The sequence below is a fragment of the Heterodontus francisci genome, chromosome 8, assembly GCF_036365525.1.
Source record: "Heterodontus francisci isolate sHetFra1 chromosome 8, sHetFra1.hap1, whole genome shotgun sequence".
Taxonomy (NCBI): domain Eukaryota; kingdom Metazoa; phylum Chordata; class Chondrichthyes; order Heterodontiformes; family Heterodontidae; genus Heterodontus; species Heterodontus francisci.
Genome location: NC_090378.1, coordinates 60607443 through 60625762, shown reverse-complemented (window position 1 = coordinate 60625762; position 18320 = coordinate 60607443). Strand labels below are relative to the sequence as shown.

The following is an 18320-nucleotide window of genomic DNA, read 5'->3' as shown; positions in this document are numbered from 1 at the left end:
CCTACAGATTGGAGGGTAGCTAATGTAACCCCACTATTTAAAAAGGGAGGTAGAGAGAAAGCAGGGAATTCTAGACCAATCAGCCTGACGTCGGTAGTGGAGTAAATTCTAGAGTCCATTATCAAAGATTTATAGCAGAGCCCTTGGAGAACAGTGACAGAATCAGACAGAGTCAGCATGGATTTACGAAAGGGAAACTATGCTTGACAAATCTACAAAAATTCTTTGAGGATGTAACGAGTAGAGTTGATGAGGGAGAGCCAGTGGATGTGGTTTATTTGGACTTTCAGAAGGCTTTCGACAAAGTCCCACAAGAGATTAGTGTGTAAAATTAAAATGCATGGGATTGGGGGTAGTGTATTGCGATGGATAGAAAATTGGTTGGCGGACAGGAAACAATAGGGATAAATGGGTCTTTTTCCGAATGGCAGGCAGTGACCAGTGGGGTACCGCAGGGATCGGTGCTAGGACCCCAGCTATTCACAATATATATTAATGATTTAGATGAGGGAACTAAATGTAATATCTCCAAATTTGCAGAAGACACAAAACTGGGTGGGAGGGTGAGTTGTGAGGAGGATGCAGAGAGGCTAGGTTGATTTGGACAAATTGAGTGGGCTAATGCATGGCAGATGCAGTATAATGTGGTTAAATGTGAGGTTATCCACTTTGGTAGCAAACAGGAAGGCAGATTATTATCTGAGCGGCTATAAACTGAGAAGGGAATATGCAGCGAGACCTGGGTGTTCTCGTACACCAGTCGCTGAAGGTAAGCATGCAGATGCAACAGGCGGTAAAGGCAAATGGTATGTTCGCCTTCATAGCGAGAGGATTAGAGTACAGGAGCAGGGATGTCTTGCTGCAATTATATAGGGCCTTGGTGAGGTCACACCTGGAATATTGTGCAGTTTTGGTCTCCATTGAGTCGGTTAGGGTCATATTCGCTGGAGTTCAGAAGAGTGAGGGGGGATCTCATAGAAACCTATAAAATTCTCACAGGACTTGACAAGGTAGATGCAGGAAGGATGTTCCCGATGGTGGGGGAGTCCAGAACCAGGTGTCATAGTCTAAGGATTTGGGGTAAACCTCAGAACTGAGATGAGCAATTTCTTCACCCAGAGAGTGGTGAGCCTGTAGAATTCACTACCACAGAAAGCAGTTGAGGCCAAAACATTGTATGTTTTCAAGAAGGAGTTAGATATAGCTCTTGGGTCTAAAGGGATCACAGGGTATGGGGTGAAAGCAGGAACAGGTTACTGAGTTGGATGATCAGCCATGATCATAATGGCAGAGCAGACTCGAAGGGCTGAATGGCCTACTCTTATTTTCTATGTTTCTGTTTGTTGCTGGGTCAAAATCCTTGAATTCCATACCTAACAGAACTGGAGGAGTACCTTCATCACAAGGACACCTTCTCAAGGCAATTAGGGATGGTCAACAAAGGTTGGTCTTGCCAGTGACACCTACATCCTGTGAATGAATAACTTTTTAAAAAATCCTCACAACTTTATCTTTCTAAGTATTAATTATTCATAGTGTTAAGACCACAAAAAGAGGGTTACCGTGATAGACCAATAAGCAAAAGTACCACATGGTGATTGCTAAGCTACTGAAATCAGGAAAGTCCTACGTTTGATTCTTGATCCGAATTCAGCTTGACAGTGATGGAAACAGCACAGGGTGAAGAAACCCAAGCCGGTTAAAATGCTTACCAATGCTCTTTGATTAAGCTCAAGTTTCGGCATTTGTTGCATTTTTACTCTGCATAAATTACAGACTTCAGGGCAAAATCAGGGAACTATAGAAAAAAATTGGCCAAAGGAAAAATCCTTAAATTGCAACAGAAGCAGAGGGATCTTGGGACATATGTGCACAAATCGTTGAAGGTTGCAGGGCAGGTTGAGAAAGCAGTTAATGAGGCAATCTTAGGCTTTATAAATAGAGGCATCGAGTACAAAAGCAAGTTAGTAGTGAACCTTTATAAAACATTGGTTTGGTCTTAACTGGAGTACTGTGTCCAATTTTGGGCACCACACTTTAGGAAGGCTGTGAGGCACTGGAGAGGGTGCATTAAAGATTATTGAGAATGGTTCCATTAATGAGGGACTTCAGTTAAGAGGATAGATTGAAGTGAGGGTTATTCTCCTTTGAGAAGGTTGATCGGGCAGCACATCGAGAGAAACTGTTCCCATTGGTGGAAGGGTCTTGAATTAAAGGACACTGATTTAAAGCAGTTAGTAAAAGAACCAGAGGGGGCAGGAAAAAAAACTTTAAGAAGTGTGTGGTTAGGATTTGGAATGCACTGCATGAGAGTGTGGTGAAAGCAGATTCAATCATGGCTTTCCAAAGGGAATTGGATAATTATCTGAAGAGAAAAGCTTTGTAGGGCTATGGGGAGTGGAGCGAGGTGAGTTGCTCTCATAGAGCCTACACGGACACAACGGGCCGAATGGTCTCTTCCTGCGCTGTAACCATTCTAGTAACCCAAAACTCGACGACGTGAGTCTTGGAATTGCAAAGAGAAATTCGAGATGTTAAGTAAAGTCCAAAGTTTGTTTTTTCACAAACAAATCTTCTTAAAAAACAGCTCAAAAGGTTGTGATGAGATGACTTCTTGATAAAGTCCACTTGGGTCTATCCGCTTTCCGTAGTTGCAATCGCATTGACTATTTTGCAGCTGTCGGCGAAGGAGAGCACGGCCCGTGGGTATGTCTCAGAATTACACTGACATGTAGTTTCAGACTGCCAGGAATATTAACACTTCCTGCGCCCTCTGGCACTAAACCGCTAAACTCTGTGTATACCGAGGTGAGTGCGGCATCTTGCGTGTATTGATTTGATGTCCACGCCACAAACCGTCCCATCCATCTAAGCTGCCATTTTGCTCCGTCTCTCGAGCGGCGGCAGGGTATCCTGGGACATTAGCTGCTGCTGAGCGGCCGCACCGGCACTCGCTGTCAAACTCAATATAATACACACCTCTGACAAAGTCGGCACCCCCACCACAGGAAACAAAAGCTACCGTTTTTTGTCTTCTACGTTTATCTTCCCAGGTTTTTGGTCTCCGGATCTTCTTGTAGTTCAGGAAACCTGCCAGTCTTCAGCCTGGCCGGTGGGTCATAAATCAGGGCGAACCAGGATCTCCCCCGCCCGCCCCTTTAGTGCCCCCCCCCCGCTTCCCTCTTTAGTGCCCCCCCCTACCAGACGAGCAGAATACTGAGGATGCTGGAAATCTGAAATAAAGACAGAAAATGCTGCCAATACTTGGTCAGGCAGCATCTGTGGAGAGAGCAACAGAGTTAACATTTCAGGTCGATGACTTTCCATCAGACTTCTACCAGAGTGTGACTGCTGTTGTCCCAAGAAAAAATACTGCAGATGGGGGAAATCGGAAATATAAACTGGAAATGCTAGAAAGAGTCAGCAGGTCAGGCAGCATCTGCGGAGAGATCACGGATCCATAGATTCTGCATAACCTGCTGAGTATTTCCAGTATTTTCTGAAGTTCCTGACTGGGCATTGTCTCTTCCATTATCGCTGTTAAAGATTGAATTGCCAGACCTCTATACTATAAGTGGAAACTTGCAAGATCAGGAGTTCCAGCCCATACCTAATGCAGACAGTTGCAATCCATACCTTGATCCGAGCAGTGGCATGGGGAGGTGAGGGTGACCTAGTCTGGCACATTAGCAGTTGGAACAGGTAGAAACAGAATTGAAAGACAATGATGGACAGAGGGAAGGGATAGATAGAAGGGGAGGGGAATAACAACTTATATTTATATTTTTTATTTATATATTTTTCCCTTAATTTTTTATTTGTATAGTGCCTTTAATATTGTAAAACATTCAAAACAGCAACTTGCATTTGAGGCAAGGCGGTGGCGTAGTGGTATTGTCACTGGACTAGTAACCTAGAGACCCACATTATTGCTCTGGGGACATGGGTTCAAATCCCACCACAGCAGAAATTGGAATTTGAATTCAATTAATAAATCTGGAATTAAAAAGCTAGTCTCACAGACTAGTCAAGCAACAGCCTGACATAGTTATACTCATGGAAAATTATACCTGACAATCACCATCACCATCCCCAGGTATGTCTTGTCTTGTATTGGTAGGAGTGACCACTGTTGTGGACACATTGAGGATACCCTCCTTCGTTGTGTGGCACGACCACTGTGCTAAATGGGATAGATTTCGAACAGATCTAGCAATGCAAAACTGGGCCTCCATGAGATGCTGTGGGCCATCAGCAGCAGCAGAATTGTACTCGACCACAATCTGTAACCTCATGATCTGGCATATCCCCCACTCTACCATTACCATCAAGCCAGGAGACCAACCCTGGTTCAATAAAGAGTGCAGGAGGGCATGTCAGGAGCAGCACCAGGCATACCTCAAAATGACACAGGACTATCTGCGTGCCAAACTGTGTAGGCCGCATGCGATAGACAGAGCTAAGCAATCTCATAACCAATGGATCAGACCTAAGCTCTGCAGTCCTGCCACATCCAGCCGTGAATGGTGGTGAACAAGTAAACAACTAACTGGAGGAGGTGGCTCCACAAATATCCCTATCCTCAATGATGGGGGAGCCCAGCACATCAGTGCGAAAGATAAGGCTGAAGCATTTGCAACAGTCTTCAGCCTGAAGTGCCAAATTGATGATGCATCTCGGCCTCCTCCTGAAGCCCCCAGCATCACAGATGCCAGACTTCAGCCAATTCGACTCACTCCGGGTGATATCAAGGAACGGCTGAAGGCACTGGATACTGCAAAGGCTATAGGCCCTGACAATATTCTGGCAATAGAACTGAAGACCTGTGCTCCAGAACTGGCCGCGCCCCGAGCCAAGCTGTTCCAGTACAGCTACAACACTGGCATCTACCCGGCAATGTGGAAAATTGCCCAGGTATGTCCTGTACACCAAAAGCAGGACAAGTCCAACCCGGCCAATTACTGCCCCATTAGCCTACTCTCAATCATCAGTAAAGTGATGAAAGGTGTCATCAACAGTGCCATCAAGCGGCACTTGCTTAACAGGAAGCTCCTGACTTCATTACAGCCTTGGTTCAAACATGGACAAAAGAGCTGAACTCAAGAGGTGAGATGAGAATGACTGCCCTTGACATCCAAGCAGCATTTGACTGAGTATGGCATCAAGGAGCCCTAGCAAAACTAAGGTCAATGGGAATCAGAGGGAAAGCCCTCCGCTGGCTGGAGTCATACCTAGCGCAAAGGAAGATAGCTGTGGTTGTTGGAGGTCAATCATCTGAGTTCCAGGACATCACTGCAGGAGTTCCTCAGGGTAGTGTCCGAGGCCCAACCATCTTCAGCTGCTTCATCAATGACCTTCCTTCAATCATAAGGTCAGAAGTGGGGATGTACGCTGATGATTGCACAATGTTCAGCACCATTTGTGACTCCTCAGATACTGAAGCAGTCCGTGTAGAAATGCAGCAAGACTTGGACAATATCCTGGCTTGGGCTGATAAGTGGCAAGCAACATTCGCGCCACACAAGTACCAGGCAATGACCATCTCCAACAAGAGAGAACCTAACCACCTCCCCTTGACATTCAATGGCATTACCATCGCTGAATCCCCCACTATCAACATCCTAGGGGCTACCATTGACCAGAAACTGAACTGGAGTGGCCATATAAATACCGTGGCTACAAGAGCAGGTCAGAGGCTAGGAATCCTGGGGCGGGTAACTCACCTCCCGACTCCCCAAAGCCTGTCCACCATCGACAAGGCACAAGTCAGGAGCGTGATGGAATACTCTCCACTTGCCTGGATGGGTGCAGCTCCAACAACACTCAAGAAGCTCTACACCATCAAGGACAAAGCTGCCTGCTTGTTTGGCACCCCATCTACAAACATTCACTCCCTCCACCACCGATGCACAGTGGCAGCAGTGTGTACCATCTACAAGATGCACTGCAGCAACGCACCAAGGCTCCTTAGACAGCACCTTCGAAACCCGTGACCTCTACCAACTAGAAGGACAAGGGCAGCAAATGCATGGGAACACCACCACCTGCGAGTTCCCCTCCAAGTCACACACCATCCTGACTTGGAACTATATTGCCGTTCCTTCACTGTCACTGGGTCAAAATCCTGGAACTCCCTTCCTACAGCACTGTGGGTGTATCTATCCCACATGGGCTGCAGCGGTTCAAGAAGGCAGCTCACCAGCACCTTCTCAAGGGCAATTAGGGATGGGCAATAAATGCTGGCCTGGCCAACGATGCCCACATCCCATGAAAATGAAAATAAAAATTTATGTGGCACCTTTAATACAGAGAAGCATCCCAAGGCACTTCACAGGAACAAAATCAAACAAAATTTGACACGCAACATAAGGTAATATCTGATAGGTGTCCAAAAGCTTGGTCGAAAAGGTAGGTTTTAGGGAGTGTCTTAAAGGAAGAGAGAAAAGTAGAGAGGTTTAGGATGTAATTCTAGACCCTAGTGTCGAGGCAGCCGAAGGCACTGTTGTCAATGGTGGAATAAAAACAAAGTACTCTGAAATTCTGAAGAAGGGTCACTGACCTGAAACGTTAACTCTGCTTCTCTCTCCACAGATGCTGTCAGACCTGTTGAGTTTTCCCAGCACTTTCTGTTTTTATTTCAGATTTCCAGTGTCTGCAGTATTTTGCTTTTATTTTAGTTGCCACTGGTGGATTGGGGATGTGTAAGAGGCCAGAATTGGAGGAGGGCAGAGATCTTGGAGGGTATAGGGCCGGAGGAGGTTACAGAGATCGAGAAGGGGGAGGCCATTGAGGGAATTTTTTTCATTTATTCATTCACAGTATTTAGGCATCGCTGGCAAAGCCAGCATTTATGAATCATCCCTAAATGAGAAGGTGGTGGTGAGCCGTCTTCCTGAACTGCTCGAGTCCATGTGGTGAAGGTACCCCCACAGTGCCTTGAGGTAGGGAGTTCCAGGATTTTGATTCGGCAAAGCTCAAGGAATGGCAATATATTTCCAAGTTAGGATGGTGTGTGACTTGGAGGGAAACTTGCCGGTGATGGTGTTCCCATGCGCTTGCTGCCCTTGTCGTACGTAGTAGAGGTCCCGGGTTTGTGAGGCTCTGTTGAAGTCTTGCCGAGTTGCTGCGGTGCATCTTGTGGTATTCCAGAACACTTCTGGTTTATAGGCGGTGGAAAGGCTTTGGGGAGTCAAAAGGTGAGTCACTTGCCATGGAATACCCAACCTGTGTCCTTCTCTTGCAGCCACAGTATTTATGTGGCTGATCCAGTTAAGTTTCTGGTCAATGCTGACTCCCAGAATGTTAATGAGGCATTTTGCTGATAATGACATTGAATGTCAAGCAGATGTGGTTAGGCACTCTGTTGGAGATGGTTATTGTCTGACATTTGTGTGACTCAAATGTTACTTGCCACTTATCAGCCCAAGCCTGAATATTGTCCGGGTCTTGCTGGATGTGGGCGCAGACTGCTTCATTATCTGAGGAATTGCAAATAGAGCTGAACATCAATCATCAGTGAACATTCCTACTCCTGACCTTTTGATGGAAGGAAGGTCATTGATGAAGCAGCTGAAAATGGTTGGGTGTAGGATAGTGCCCTGAGGAACTGATGGAAGAGAGAGAAGTGTCAAATGAACAGGGAGGATGTGGGGGAGAAAAGTATGCCTCTGTGACAGATAACGAATTGGATTGGGCACAGTGTCTCTGTAAACTAGATCTGGAGAGAAGAGTGAGCTGATCTGTTGAAAAGCCACAAGTCACTTTCCACCCCCACTTTTTTAGATGAAAAAATTATTCACTGTGAAGCATAAAAGTGCTTAAAATTAACCAGAATGCCTTATTTTTAATGTAAAAATTCCAAATTTGATGCCTTCAACATTTGGAATTTCTGCTTCAGGCATCAAACACTTTTAAGTTTTCTTTACCAACACAAGTGAAGGAATGTTTTGTGTACCTATTGCTTAAAGTACAAAGCACATGTAACTACTTGTTTTTGCATGCCAGGACCGTTCTTGAGTCGACAACTTGTTGGGAGTTGTGTTTTTTTTGAAGTTGTTGGTCAGCTTTTGCTAACTTTCTGAGGGCATGTATGTAAATAGAATTCCCTTCTCTCCTCTGTTTTTAAAGTTGCCTCCAAGAAGGTGCTTTTGTCTTTTATAACAAATTCTTCTTTTCTAAAGGATCTTTCTTTTTCTTTTGGGCCTCCTTATCTCGAGAGACAATGGATACGCGCCTGGAGGTGGTCAGTGGTTTGTGAAGCAGCGCCTGGAGTGACAGGCTCTTCCACAGGTGCGGCAGAGAAATTTGTTTGTCGGGGCTGTTGCACAGTTGGCTCTCCCCTTGCGCCTCTGTCTCTTCGACTCGCCACATTTTAGCCCTGTCTTTATGGCTGCCCGCCAGCTCTGGCGAATGCTGGCAACTGACTCCCACGACTTGTGATCAATCTCACAGGATTTCATGTCGCGTTTGCAGATGTCTTTAAAGCGGAGACGTGGACGGCCGGTGGGTCTGATACCAGTGGCGAGCTCGCTGTACAATGTGTCTTTGGGGATCCTGCCATCTTCCATGTGGCTCACATGGCCAAGCCATCTCAAGCGCCGCTGACTCAGTAATGTGTATAAGCTGGGGATGTTGGCCGCCTCGAGTACTTCTGTGTTGGAGATACGGTCCTGCCACCTGATGCCAAGTATTCTCCGGAGGCAGCGAAGATGGAATGAATTGAGAAGTCGCTCTTGGCTGACATACGTTGTCCAGGCCTCGCTGCCATAGAGCAAGGTACTGAGGACACAGGCTTGATACACTCGGACTTTTGTGTTCTGTGTCAGTGCGCCATTTTCCCACACTCTCTTGGCCAGTCTGGACATAGCAGTGGAAGCCTTTCCCATGCGCTTGTTGATTTCTGCATCTAGAGACAGGTTACTGGTGATAGTTGAGCCTAGGTAGGTGAACTCTTGAACCACTTCCAGAGCGTGGTCGCCAATATTGATGGATGGAGCATTTCTGACGTCCTGCCCCATGATGTTCGTTTTCTGGAGGCTGATGGTTAGGCCAAATTCATTGCAGGCAGCCGCAAACCTGTCGATGAGACTCTGCAGGCATGTGAGATGTTAAAGCAGCAGTAAATAGAATTCCCTTCTCTCCTCCGTTTTTAAAGTTGCCTCCAAGAAGGTGCTTTTGTCTTTCATAACAAATTCTTCTTTTCTAAAGGATAATCCTTAATTTAACTTAGCATAAAGTCAAAGTCTGTCACAGTGCTCCCATATTGAGGAGATTCTTGTGACATCTATCTCATGCTCCTGGACAGGATGTAAGAAAAAACCTGTTGGTGATTTTAACCCTACTCAACTGATGGAAACCAGGCAGGTGGGCAGTTAAAATTGCCCGGGTTACTTACCCATTGGGAGGAGGCTCGAGAGGCCAAATGACCTACTCCTGCTCCTAGTTTGTATGTTTCTATGTTCCCACCATTCGAGATTTCACCAGCTCTACTGAGCAGGTAGCAAGGACATTCACCCAAAGCTGGCTATGCACGTGAGGTCTTGATGATGTTCCCATGCTTCCCACTTGTAGTCTCGTGTTGCTGGCTTCCCACTCCCATCTGCCAGCTAGTTAATCTGGCCGTGTGTTGGGAGGGACGCTGCAAATATTAATTGAAATGAGACCCTATTGTTAAAGTCAACAGGGCCTTCATGTCCCCGGCCTTGCTGGTTGCTTTGCATGCTACCAAGCACCTGTGCTCGTTTTCGTGTTCCCCTGGTAAAAATTGAGACTAAAATGTATATGCAATAAAGGGTGTCGTTTAACAAAAGGACAAACAGAAAAATTTAGGGTGATTATTGACCATTCCATGAAAATTTTAACTTAATGAGAAGTTGTTTCCAATCAACATGCAGTTTGCTGCTGTGTTATGAATGTGGCTGGTGAATTAGCTGTTGATATAAATAGTGACTATTTTTCAATCAATAAGAACATTAAACAAATCCTGAGTGAGAAAAGACCCCTTAGCTCATTGGGCCAGCTTCATTTGATTATTTTATCATGGAATTTCCTGTCACACCACTTGTTTACTCTTTTTTTTCTTTGATCATGAGATATGGGCCGTGCTGGCAAAGCTGCATTTATTGCACATACTTAGTTGTCCTAAGGACTTGGTGGTTGGCATTCTTGAACCGCTGTAGGCTTTGCAGTGATGGTGCTCCCACAGTGATGTTCCATGGGGATTTCCCAGATATTGACTTTGCAACATGATAGAATTGTGGCATATGTCCAAGCCAAGATAGTATGTGACATGGAGGGAAATTTAGGGAGGGGGAATACTGAGCTCCCATGTCATTGCTATACTTCCTCTTCTCAGTATAGAGAATGTCGCAAAGAGATGTGTTGACTTCCTTTTTAAAAATTAAATCAAGCAGTGTTGTTAGTATCTCTATAATCCTAAATTCTCAACAAATATTGATTTGTTTTTGACTTGAAAGTTCTATCTCACCTCAGGTTAAGTACCTTTTCTAGGAGGTGATTCTGTGTATCTACTGTCCCGTGATAAACAAACAAGTTTTTGAAATCTCTAACCTTGCCCAATGATTGTGGATAATGCCAATCGAGTAGATTGAGACAAGAAAATGCCAACAGTTTGTCTCTGTTTGGGTGGAAAATATCATTTTTGTAAAAAAAAAGTTAAACTTACATAATTTCAATTTCATATTTTTTTAATAGTATGTTGATAAAAGTTCTAGATTTTCATCCCCTTCAAAAGTCAGGCACCTCACAAATTGGAATATTGGCAATTGAATTTGCTACATTCTAGAATGTGGGGCAAAAGGTACGAAATTGTGAGTAAGCAGTAGTTTATTTGAAAGGATATAGATCAAAAGTGGAGATCCAGGTGGACTGACTGAGGGGAAGTTAAAACCAGCTGAAGGAAAGGCAAAAAACAGAAAGTTTAGAATGATTATTTTCTGTCTTTTAACTGAATATATAACAGTTGGCTGCCTGATAGTTCAGTGAGTTTATCCAGTGGGTAGCTCAGTCGTACTGACCAGCAACATCTCAAGATTTATTCTCCAGGCTATGTCAATCTTAGCCAGGATAGTGGGTGGGGTGTTTTTTAAAATTGACCTCAGTATCACTAGGTGAGGGAGGAGAAAAACAGCCAGGCTTCACACTAGTAATGACTGCTCAGTGACCACTGCTGGAAATTGCACATTTATGGTTGTCAGGTGAGAATCGGATTAGATTCCACTGTAAATATCCCCAAGCTTGAATATTCTGAGAATGCTAATGGAACTAAATGCTGACAAGTCCCCTGAACCTGATGACCTGCATCTAAGGGTCTTAAAGGAAGTGACTGCAGAGATAGTTTATGCATTGGTTGTAATCTTCCAAATTTTCGTAGATTCTGGAAAGGTCCCAGCGGATTGTAAAACCGCAAATGTAACACCTCTATTCAAGAAAGGAGGGAGACAGAAAGCTCTAGGCTAGTTAGCCTAACATCTATCATTGGGAAAATACTAGAATCCATTATTAGCAAGGTGGTAGTAGTAGGGCATCTAGAAAACACAATACAATCAGGCAGAGTCAACATGGTTTTGTGAAAGGGTAATCGTGTTTGACACGTGTTTGGGTAGACACTGTGGCGCAGTGGTTAGCACTGCAGCTCCAGCGACCCGGGTTCAAATCTGGGTACTGCCTGTGCGGAGTTTGCAAGTTCTCCCTGTGACTGCGTGGGTTTTCGCCGGGTGCTCCAGTTTCCTCCCACAGCCAAAGACTTGCAGGTTGATAGGTAAATTGGCCATTATAAATTGCCCCTAGTATAGGTAAGTGAAGGGGTGATGTGGTAGGAAGATGGGATTAGTGTAGGATTAGTATAAATGGGTGGTTGATGGTCGGCACAGACTCGGTGGGCCGAAGGGCCTGTTTCAGTGCTGTATCTCTAAAATAAAAAAAAATAAATAAAAAACATAGAAACATTTATTAGAGTCCTTTGAGGATGTGACAAGCAGGGTGGATAAAGGAGAACCAGTAGTTGTGTATTTGGATTTTCAAAAGACATTCGATGGGGTGCCACATAAAAGGTTACTACACAAGATAAGAGCTCGTGATGTTGGGGCTGATACATTAACATGATTGGAGGACTGCCTAACTAACAAGAAACAGAGTCAGGATAAATGGGTCATTTTCAGGATAGCCGACTGTAACTGGTGGGGTGCCACTGGGATCAGTGCTGGGGCCTCAACTATTTGCAATCTATGTTAATGACTTGGATGAAAAGACCGACTGTATTATCACCAAATTTGCTGACAATACGAAGAGAGGTAGGAAAGCAAGTTGTGAGGAGGATACAGAGAGTCTGCAAAGGAATATAGATAGGTTATGTGTGCAAAAAATTAGCAGGTGGAGTATAATGTGGGAAAATGTGAGGTTGTCCACTTTGGCAAAAAGAATAGAAAAGCAGAATATTATTTACATGGAGAGAGACTGCAGAAATGCTGCAGTACAGAGGGACCTGGGTGTCCTTGTATATGAATCACAAAAAGTCAGCATGTAGATAGAGCAAGTAATTAGGAAGGCAAATTGAATATCGGCCTTTATTGCAAGGGGAATGGAGTATAAAAGTAGGGAAGTCTTGCTACAACTGTACAGGGCATTGGTGAGACTGCATCTAGAGTACTGTGAACAGGTGTGGTCGCCTTACTTAAGGAAGGACCATACTTGCATTAGAAACAGTTCAAAGAAGGTTCACTATGCTGATTCCTGGGATGAGGGGTTTGTCTTATGCGGAACCGTTGAGCAGGTTAGGCCTATACTCATTGGAGTTCAGAAGATTGAGAGGTGATCTGACTGAAACGTATAAGATTCTGAGGGGGCTTGACAGGGTAGATGCTGAGAGTATGTTTCCCTTTGAGGGGGAATCTAGAACTAGGGGGCACAATTTCAAATTAAAGGGTCTCCCATTTAAGACTGAGATGAGGTAGAATTTCTTATCTGAGGGTCGTTAGTGCTTGGAATTCTCTTCCCCAGTGAGCAGTGGAGGCTGGGGTCATTAAATATATTCAAGGCTGAGTTAGACAGATTTTTGATTGACAAGGGAATCAAGGGTTAGGGGGGAGCCGGTGGACGGGGGGTGCAGTGGTGGGTGGTGGTAGGCAGGAAAGTGGAGTTAAGGCCACAATCAGACCAGTTAATCGAATGGCGGAGCAGGCTCGAAGGGCTAAATGACCTACTCCTGCTCCTATTTCTTACGCTCTTAATTTATGTAAAATTCTCATGCATGAAAAATGGTCATTTGGGCAGGTACAGGAGTATGAGTAAGATGTCAATGCTGTCAGCAGGGGAGAGTTAGTTAAGCAAATGAATTGGTTTTGTTCATTAAAAGATGAATTGTAATAAAGGGCAAATTTCTTAAAATGAAAAGTAATATAGAAAGAGTTATTGGCCAAGAAATTGGGATGCACACCGCTTATTTTTGAGGTGCTACACAGCATTCCCCAATGACTGGCAGAAAGTGCACGCACACTTCCAGCCAGAAGTGCACCACCCACTGTATTGGGTAAAGATGAACAAGAGGTATCCTCTACCCACGTCTAAAGCAGGCAGATGTCCCTTTCCATAAGCATATAAGGGGTCTAATGAGTGGTTGAGGGCGGTGTCAACATTGTTTTCCCCTGAGATTCCAACCCTAAGGAACACATGCAACAAAGTAGGTGAGTAAGTACCTGCATGTAGAGCCAGGAGGAGTGGGAGTGCTCATCCCAACCCTATATTAAAGAGCGCTCCCGATTGCTCCTGACCCTCTCGACACCAAACACCTCTATCCACTCACCTGACAGTAGCTTTCCATTCTTTGCTGGCAGGCAGGCTCTAACTCCACACTGACTCTATTACAATGTGATCTGAGGCCCAATATGAGCACAGTGAGATGGGGCAGGTCATAACTTAAACTGTAGATCTAGCCAATATTTTACTGTAGTGGAAAAATCCTAAAATACTTAAGAAGAGTAATGATGAATATGGAAATTAAGGTAGGAGGATATGAGCGCCAAAGGTGTGAAATTTCTGTTCTGGGGGATATGGGCACCTGTACTGCGAGAACATTTTGATTTTGACACTTTATTTTGTGCATTTTCCAGCATTTTGGAGCCGTTATAATTCTACTTTTAATTCTGCCTTTTAAGCCAAAATTTGAGTTTCTCTTGGTAATGTTAGAAATATTTAAAGTATGAAAACAAAAGTAACTATTGACTTCAATAGAACTGTACAGTATTATGAGCGAGGCAGGAGGAGTGCACTGTTTTCCTAATTCAACTTCTCCACATGTCACAACCTATATTTAAAAGTGTACCCAGTTACTGATATGGTCAGTCATAGACTCTATTTTTATCCCAGAATAAAATACATCAACCAGGTCGCTTTAATAAAATTATCAGTTTATTATAAAATAAAACATAACCAGTGACAAAGCAAAGCATCAACACACAGATTGAAATATGAAAGTTCCCCTTTTTACCTTGACCTCTCACACGTACACACACATACACCGGTTAACCAGAAAAGAGATTTTCTCATTCGAGTTCTATTACAAAAAAAAAAGACAAAAAGGAAATTTTGGCCAAATACTTGCTAATTCTTGAAGGAAAAAGAGAAGATATGGAAAGATATCCGATGTCCTTTGTTTTGGTTTGGTGTCCCACATACGTGTAGAAGGCTGTCACTGGGATCTTCCTAGAACAGTTCTTTTCACATGACGTTGAAGATAATTTTGGGCAAGCTTTCCAGGGGAAATGTGGCAATAGGGGTTTCAGGCAGGCCTTGCAGAAGAAATGCAGCATCAATTTCTCTATTTCTTACTCTCACTTCTAAGAGCTTTTCAAAGAGCTGGAAAAGGCTGAGTTGAGGTTTGTTCTTGGCCGGTTGATTTTTTTTAAAACTCCTTTTCAAAACACTGTCCATACCTCAACTGCCTGTCCAAAGCGAAACCAAAAAATTCTAAGAAGTCAAGCCTCCTGACCCCTATAAATCTTGACCTGTCACTTCTTTGTAAACATCTTTTCCCAGGTCAAAAAGTTCCCACTGTGCACTTATCTGAAAACAGGTGCCTTCCAGTAACTGTTGTTTACAAACCAAGTCTGAAAGGCCTTCCGATGACCTCTTTAAAAAAAAACAAAGTCCAGCATCTATGGAATCCTTTTTTTAGTTTTAAAATACAAGTCTTCAAAATTTATCAAAAAAAAATGGAAGCACTTGTAACAGGTAAAGCTAAAATAAATAGGTTAATCCCTCCTGTTAGAGGACTGTCAAACAAACATGTTAAACATTCACCTGCTATTATCTGCAATATTAATTTCTGCCGCATTCTTGTGAGTTTGTCAAAAAGGTTTATTTTCTTTTATTGGAAATAAAAATTGTTATACTCTGCAATCATCTAACAAGTAACATGCAGAGACATATACTCTCTGGGAAAAGGCATTGGGAGCTGGATTTTCTGCTTGTATGCAGTCTGAGTAGCTATTGTTGATTATTAATATCACTCCTCATATTTTCCCATGGATGTCTACTGCCTCAATGTTGGTGTTAATAAAGGGAACTTTACAGTGTGCGTAAACAAACTGCTAGACATGGAACATAACTGGGCATTGCAACTTACACACAAACGACCAAATGTCTTACTCGACACGGCATAGCAGTATACTGTAGCAAAATTCTAAATATGAGAAATTAAGGAAAGCTAATCACTATTAATACTTAATCTTTCATTTCTAAACATGGACAATTCCACCAGTGCAGTGACATGAATGCTCAATAAACAGTTAAAAGTATTCATACTGAGAAATATACTGCGTATCTCAAAGAAGTGGCTGCAGCTAGTGTAGAGGGAAATAAACCTTCATAAGACAGCACCTGGAATGTGCCAAAAAATTCTCTTTAGTAGCCTCATAATGCTGAATAAAAAACATAAGCTCACCTCAAAACTTTGCTGCCGCAACTAATAGTGGCCTTAAAATTAGTGCCAACTAATTAAAATTAAAATTAGTTCTGTCCTCCAACTGATCTGATGAGTTCTGACAGCCTCCATTTGTGCCTTCAGATTGATTTGATTGGTATATATTGACGACCTCCAGTCAGAGTGAAATAAGCTACTTTTTCTTGTGAAACAGCGACAAGCTGACACATTGGTTGGAAAGCTGATTGTAAACATAATGTGTTGATTGTCGACATGTATGTAGCTTTCTTGTTTCAGTCAACATGACTTATTGAGTTTACTTCAAATAAGTAGGGCTTCGGGGTCTTTTACTAGAGCTTATAGAATCATAGAATGCTTGCAGCACAGAAGGAGACCATTAGGCCCATCATGTCTGTGCTGGCAACAGCAACTCAACTAGTCCCACTCCCCCACTTTTTTTCCATAGCCCTGCAAATCTTTTCTTTTCAGCTGCTTAATACAATTCCCTTTTGAAAGCCCTGATTGAATCTGCCTCCACCACACTCTCAGGTATTTCTTTCCAGATCCTAACCATTCACTGCGTAAAAACAATTTTCCTCGTGTCGCTGCAGGTTCCTTTGCCAATCACCTTAAATTGATGTCCTCTGATTCTCGACCCTCCGCCAATGGAAACATCTCTCTATCCAGTCCATCTACTCTGTCTAGAAGCCTCATGCTTTTGAATACTTATATCAAATATGTTGATTTCCAATCAAGTACATGACCAGAAATGCTGGGATACGTGGGCTGGCTACATAGGCTATGTTTTCAATGCATGTACAACCATTTTGAAGCTCTGCCTACAGTATGAGAAGTCATAGCCTCACTATGGTCTGGCATGAGTCCTGCTTTTTTAATTTCCAAACTGTGCCACTATTCTCAATTCTGTTATACTGTTATGCAACAGTCATTTATGGATAGAACTGATAATGCACTTTAGTCTGTGATAAGAAAGATACCACTTGTTGAGAAACAATATAATACAATGGTGGATTCTATGTACACTGTACACTCCGTACGTTAAAATCCTGGGGAAGTGACTTAAAAAAATAAGTCATTAGGGACTGAAAGAGTTTTGTTGTTCCTGTTCGTTTGAGTTGTATGTGCTTATGTGTTTGCCTTGATACCAAATGACCACCTTCTGTAACTCAAGTGTGAAGGCTCTTTTAAGCACTGAATAACTGGGTCTTCACTTCTTCCAGATAAAGCTCCAAACACCATCACGCATACAGTAGTAAGTGTACTCAATAATGACTAATACAAATCAGCAACTGCAACAGCATTTCATTTCTTGTCTGCCTGCCACACTCGGTCATACTTTGTCATGCTTCCTGCTTCTCTTTCCTAGAGGTGGGAAGAGTCACAATCCTACCTTCACACAGCCCAGTGTCTCAGGATTATTACACAAGTAAGGCAATCGTTGAGGTCCCTGTGAGAGCATGGTAGTGCCAAGCTGATCTATTTTGAGTGCAATAATAGTGCAAAAGTTCTTGTGATCAAAGCAACGCTACAGTAAATCCTCAGAAAAAAATAAGACTGCAGTTCATTTATTTGTACCGCATATAAAATATTATAAATGGTGGAAGCCAAAAATTACAGCCCAGAATCAGAATTTTTAGGCTTCAGAGGTGGCTATGATTTTCTTATGAATTTTCTGGATTATTGGACAATATTCTCCAATTGGCAAGTAAGAAGTCAATAAGGTTATATATCTTTCTGCCATTGAGAATAAGGGAATTATAACTTTTAAAAATGCATAGGGCTCCCCTGAGCTGCTGGGGAGCCTTGTCTGCTAGCTGCTCTTCTTTAGAAAATCTGGCTGCACTGCCCACAATGGAACAAAAATTGTTGAAACTGTGTCTACTATTACATTATAGGTATCCATAACAGGCAAGACTACTTACCAGTAGTATAAGCTCAAATAATCAGCTCAATTAAGTAAAGATATATAATTATATATTAACTTGGGACATTTTGTTTATTTTGCTGTAAACCTTCAGCTCTTTTTATTCAAGCTTTTAATAATTCTGTGCTTCATAAATGTTGGCAAGCATACATGGAAGAGAAATAACATATATGTTGAACATGAAAGTTATCACTTCCAGGAGGTTACATGGCTGAGTGGGGTAGGAAGTGTCTAGTCATGCTTCTCCAGCTATCATGAGAGTGGGGCAGTCTTGATGGATTACTTGGCCTTCTCCTACCCATCGACTTCAAGCTTTTTGTATGTAAATGGAATCTTCCCACTTTTGGAATAACATTTACTGAACGTGATGGTGCCAATTTTAACTTCGGGTATGTTTTGGGTGGATGGGTAGCAGTGTGTGTTAGAAACTCATCCACT

The 18320-nt window shown here is 43.1% G+C and overlaps 1 protein-coding gene across 1 annotated transcript in view; it reads left to right on the top strand.

Annotated features, from left to right (window-relative positions):
- Window positions 1–2656: 2656 nt before the first annotated feature.
- The window catches only part of fggy (FGGY carbohydrate kinase domain containing), a 478711-nt gene continuing 463047 nt past the window's right edge, over window positions 2657–18320 (top strand). Inside the window, exon 1 of the mRNA XM_068037213.1 lies at window positions 2657–2706. The gene's annotated coding sequence lies outside the window, so the exon portion shown is untranslated. The remainder of the gene's footprint in view (window positions 2707–18320) is intronic.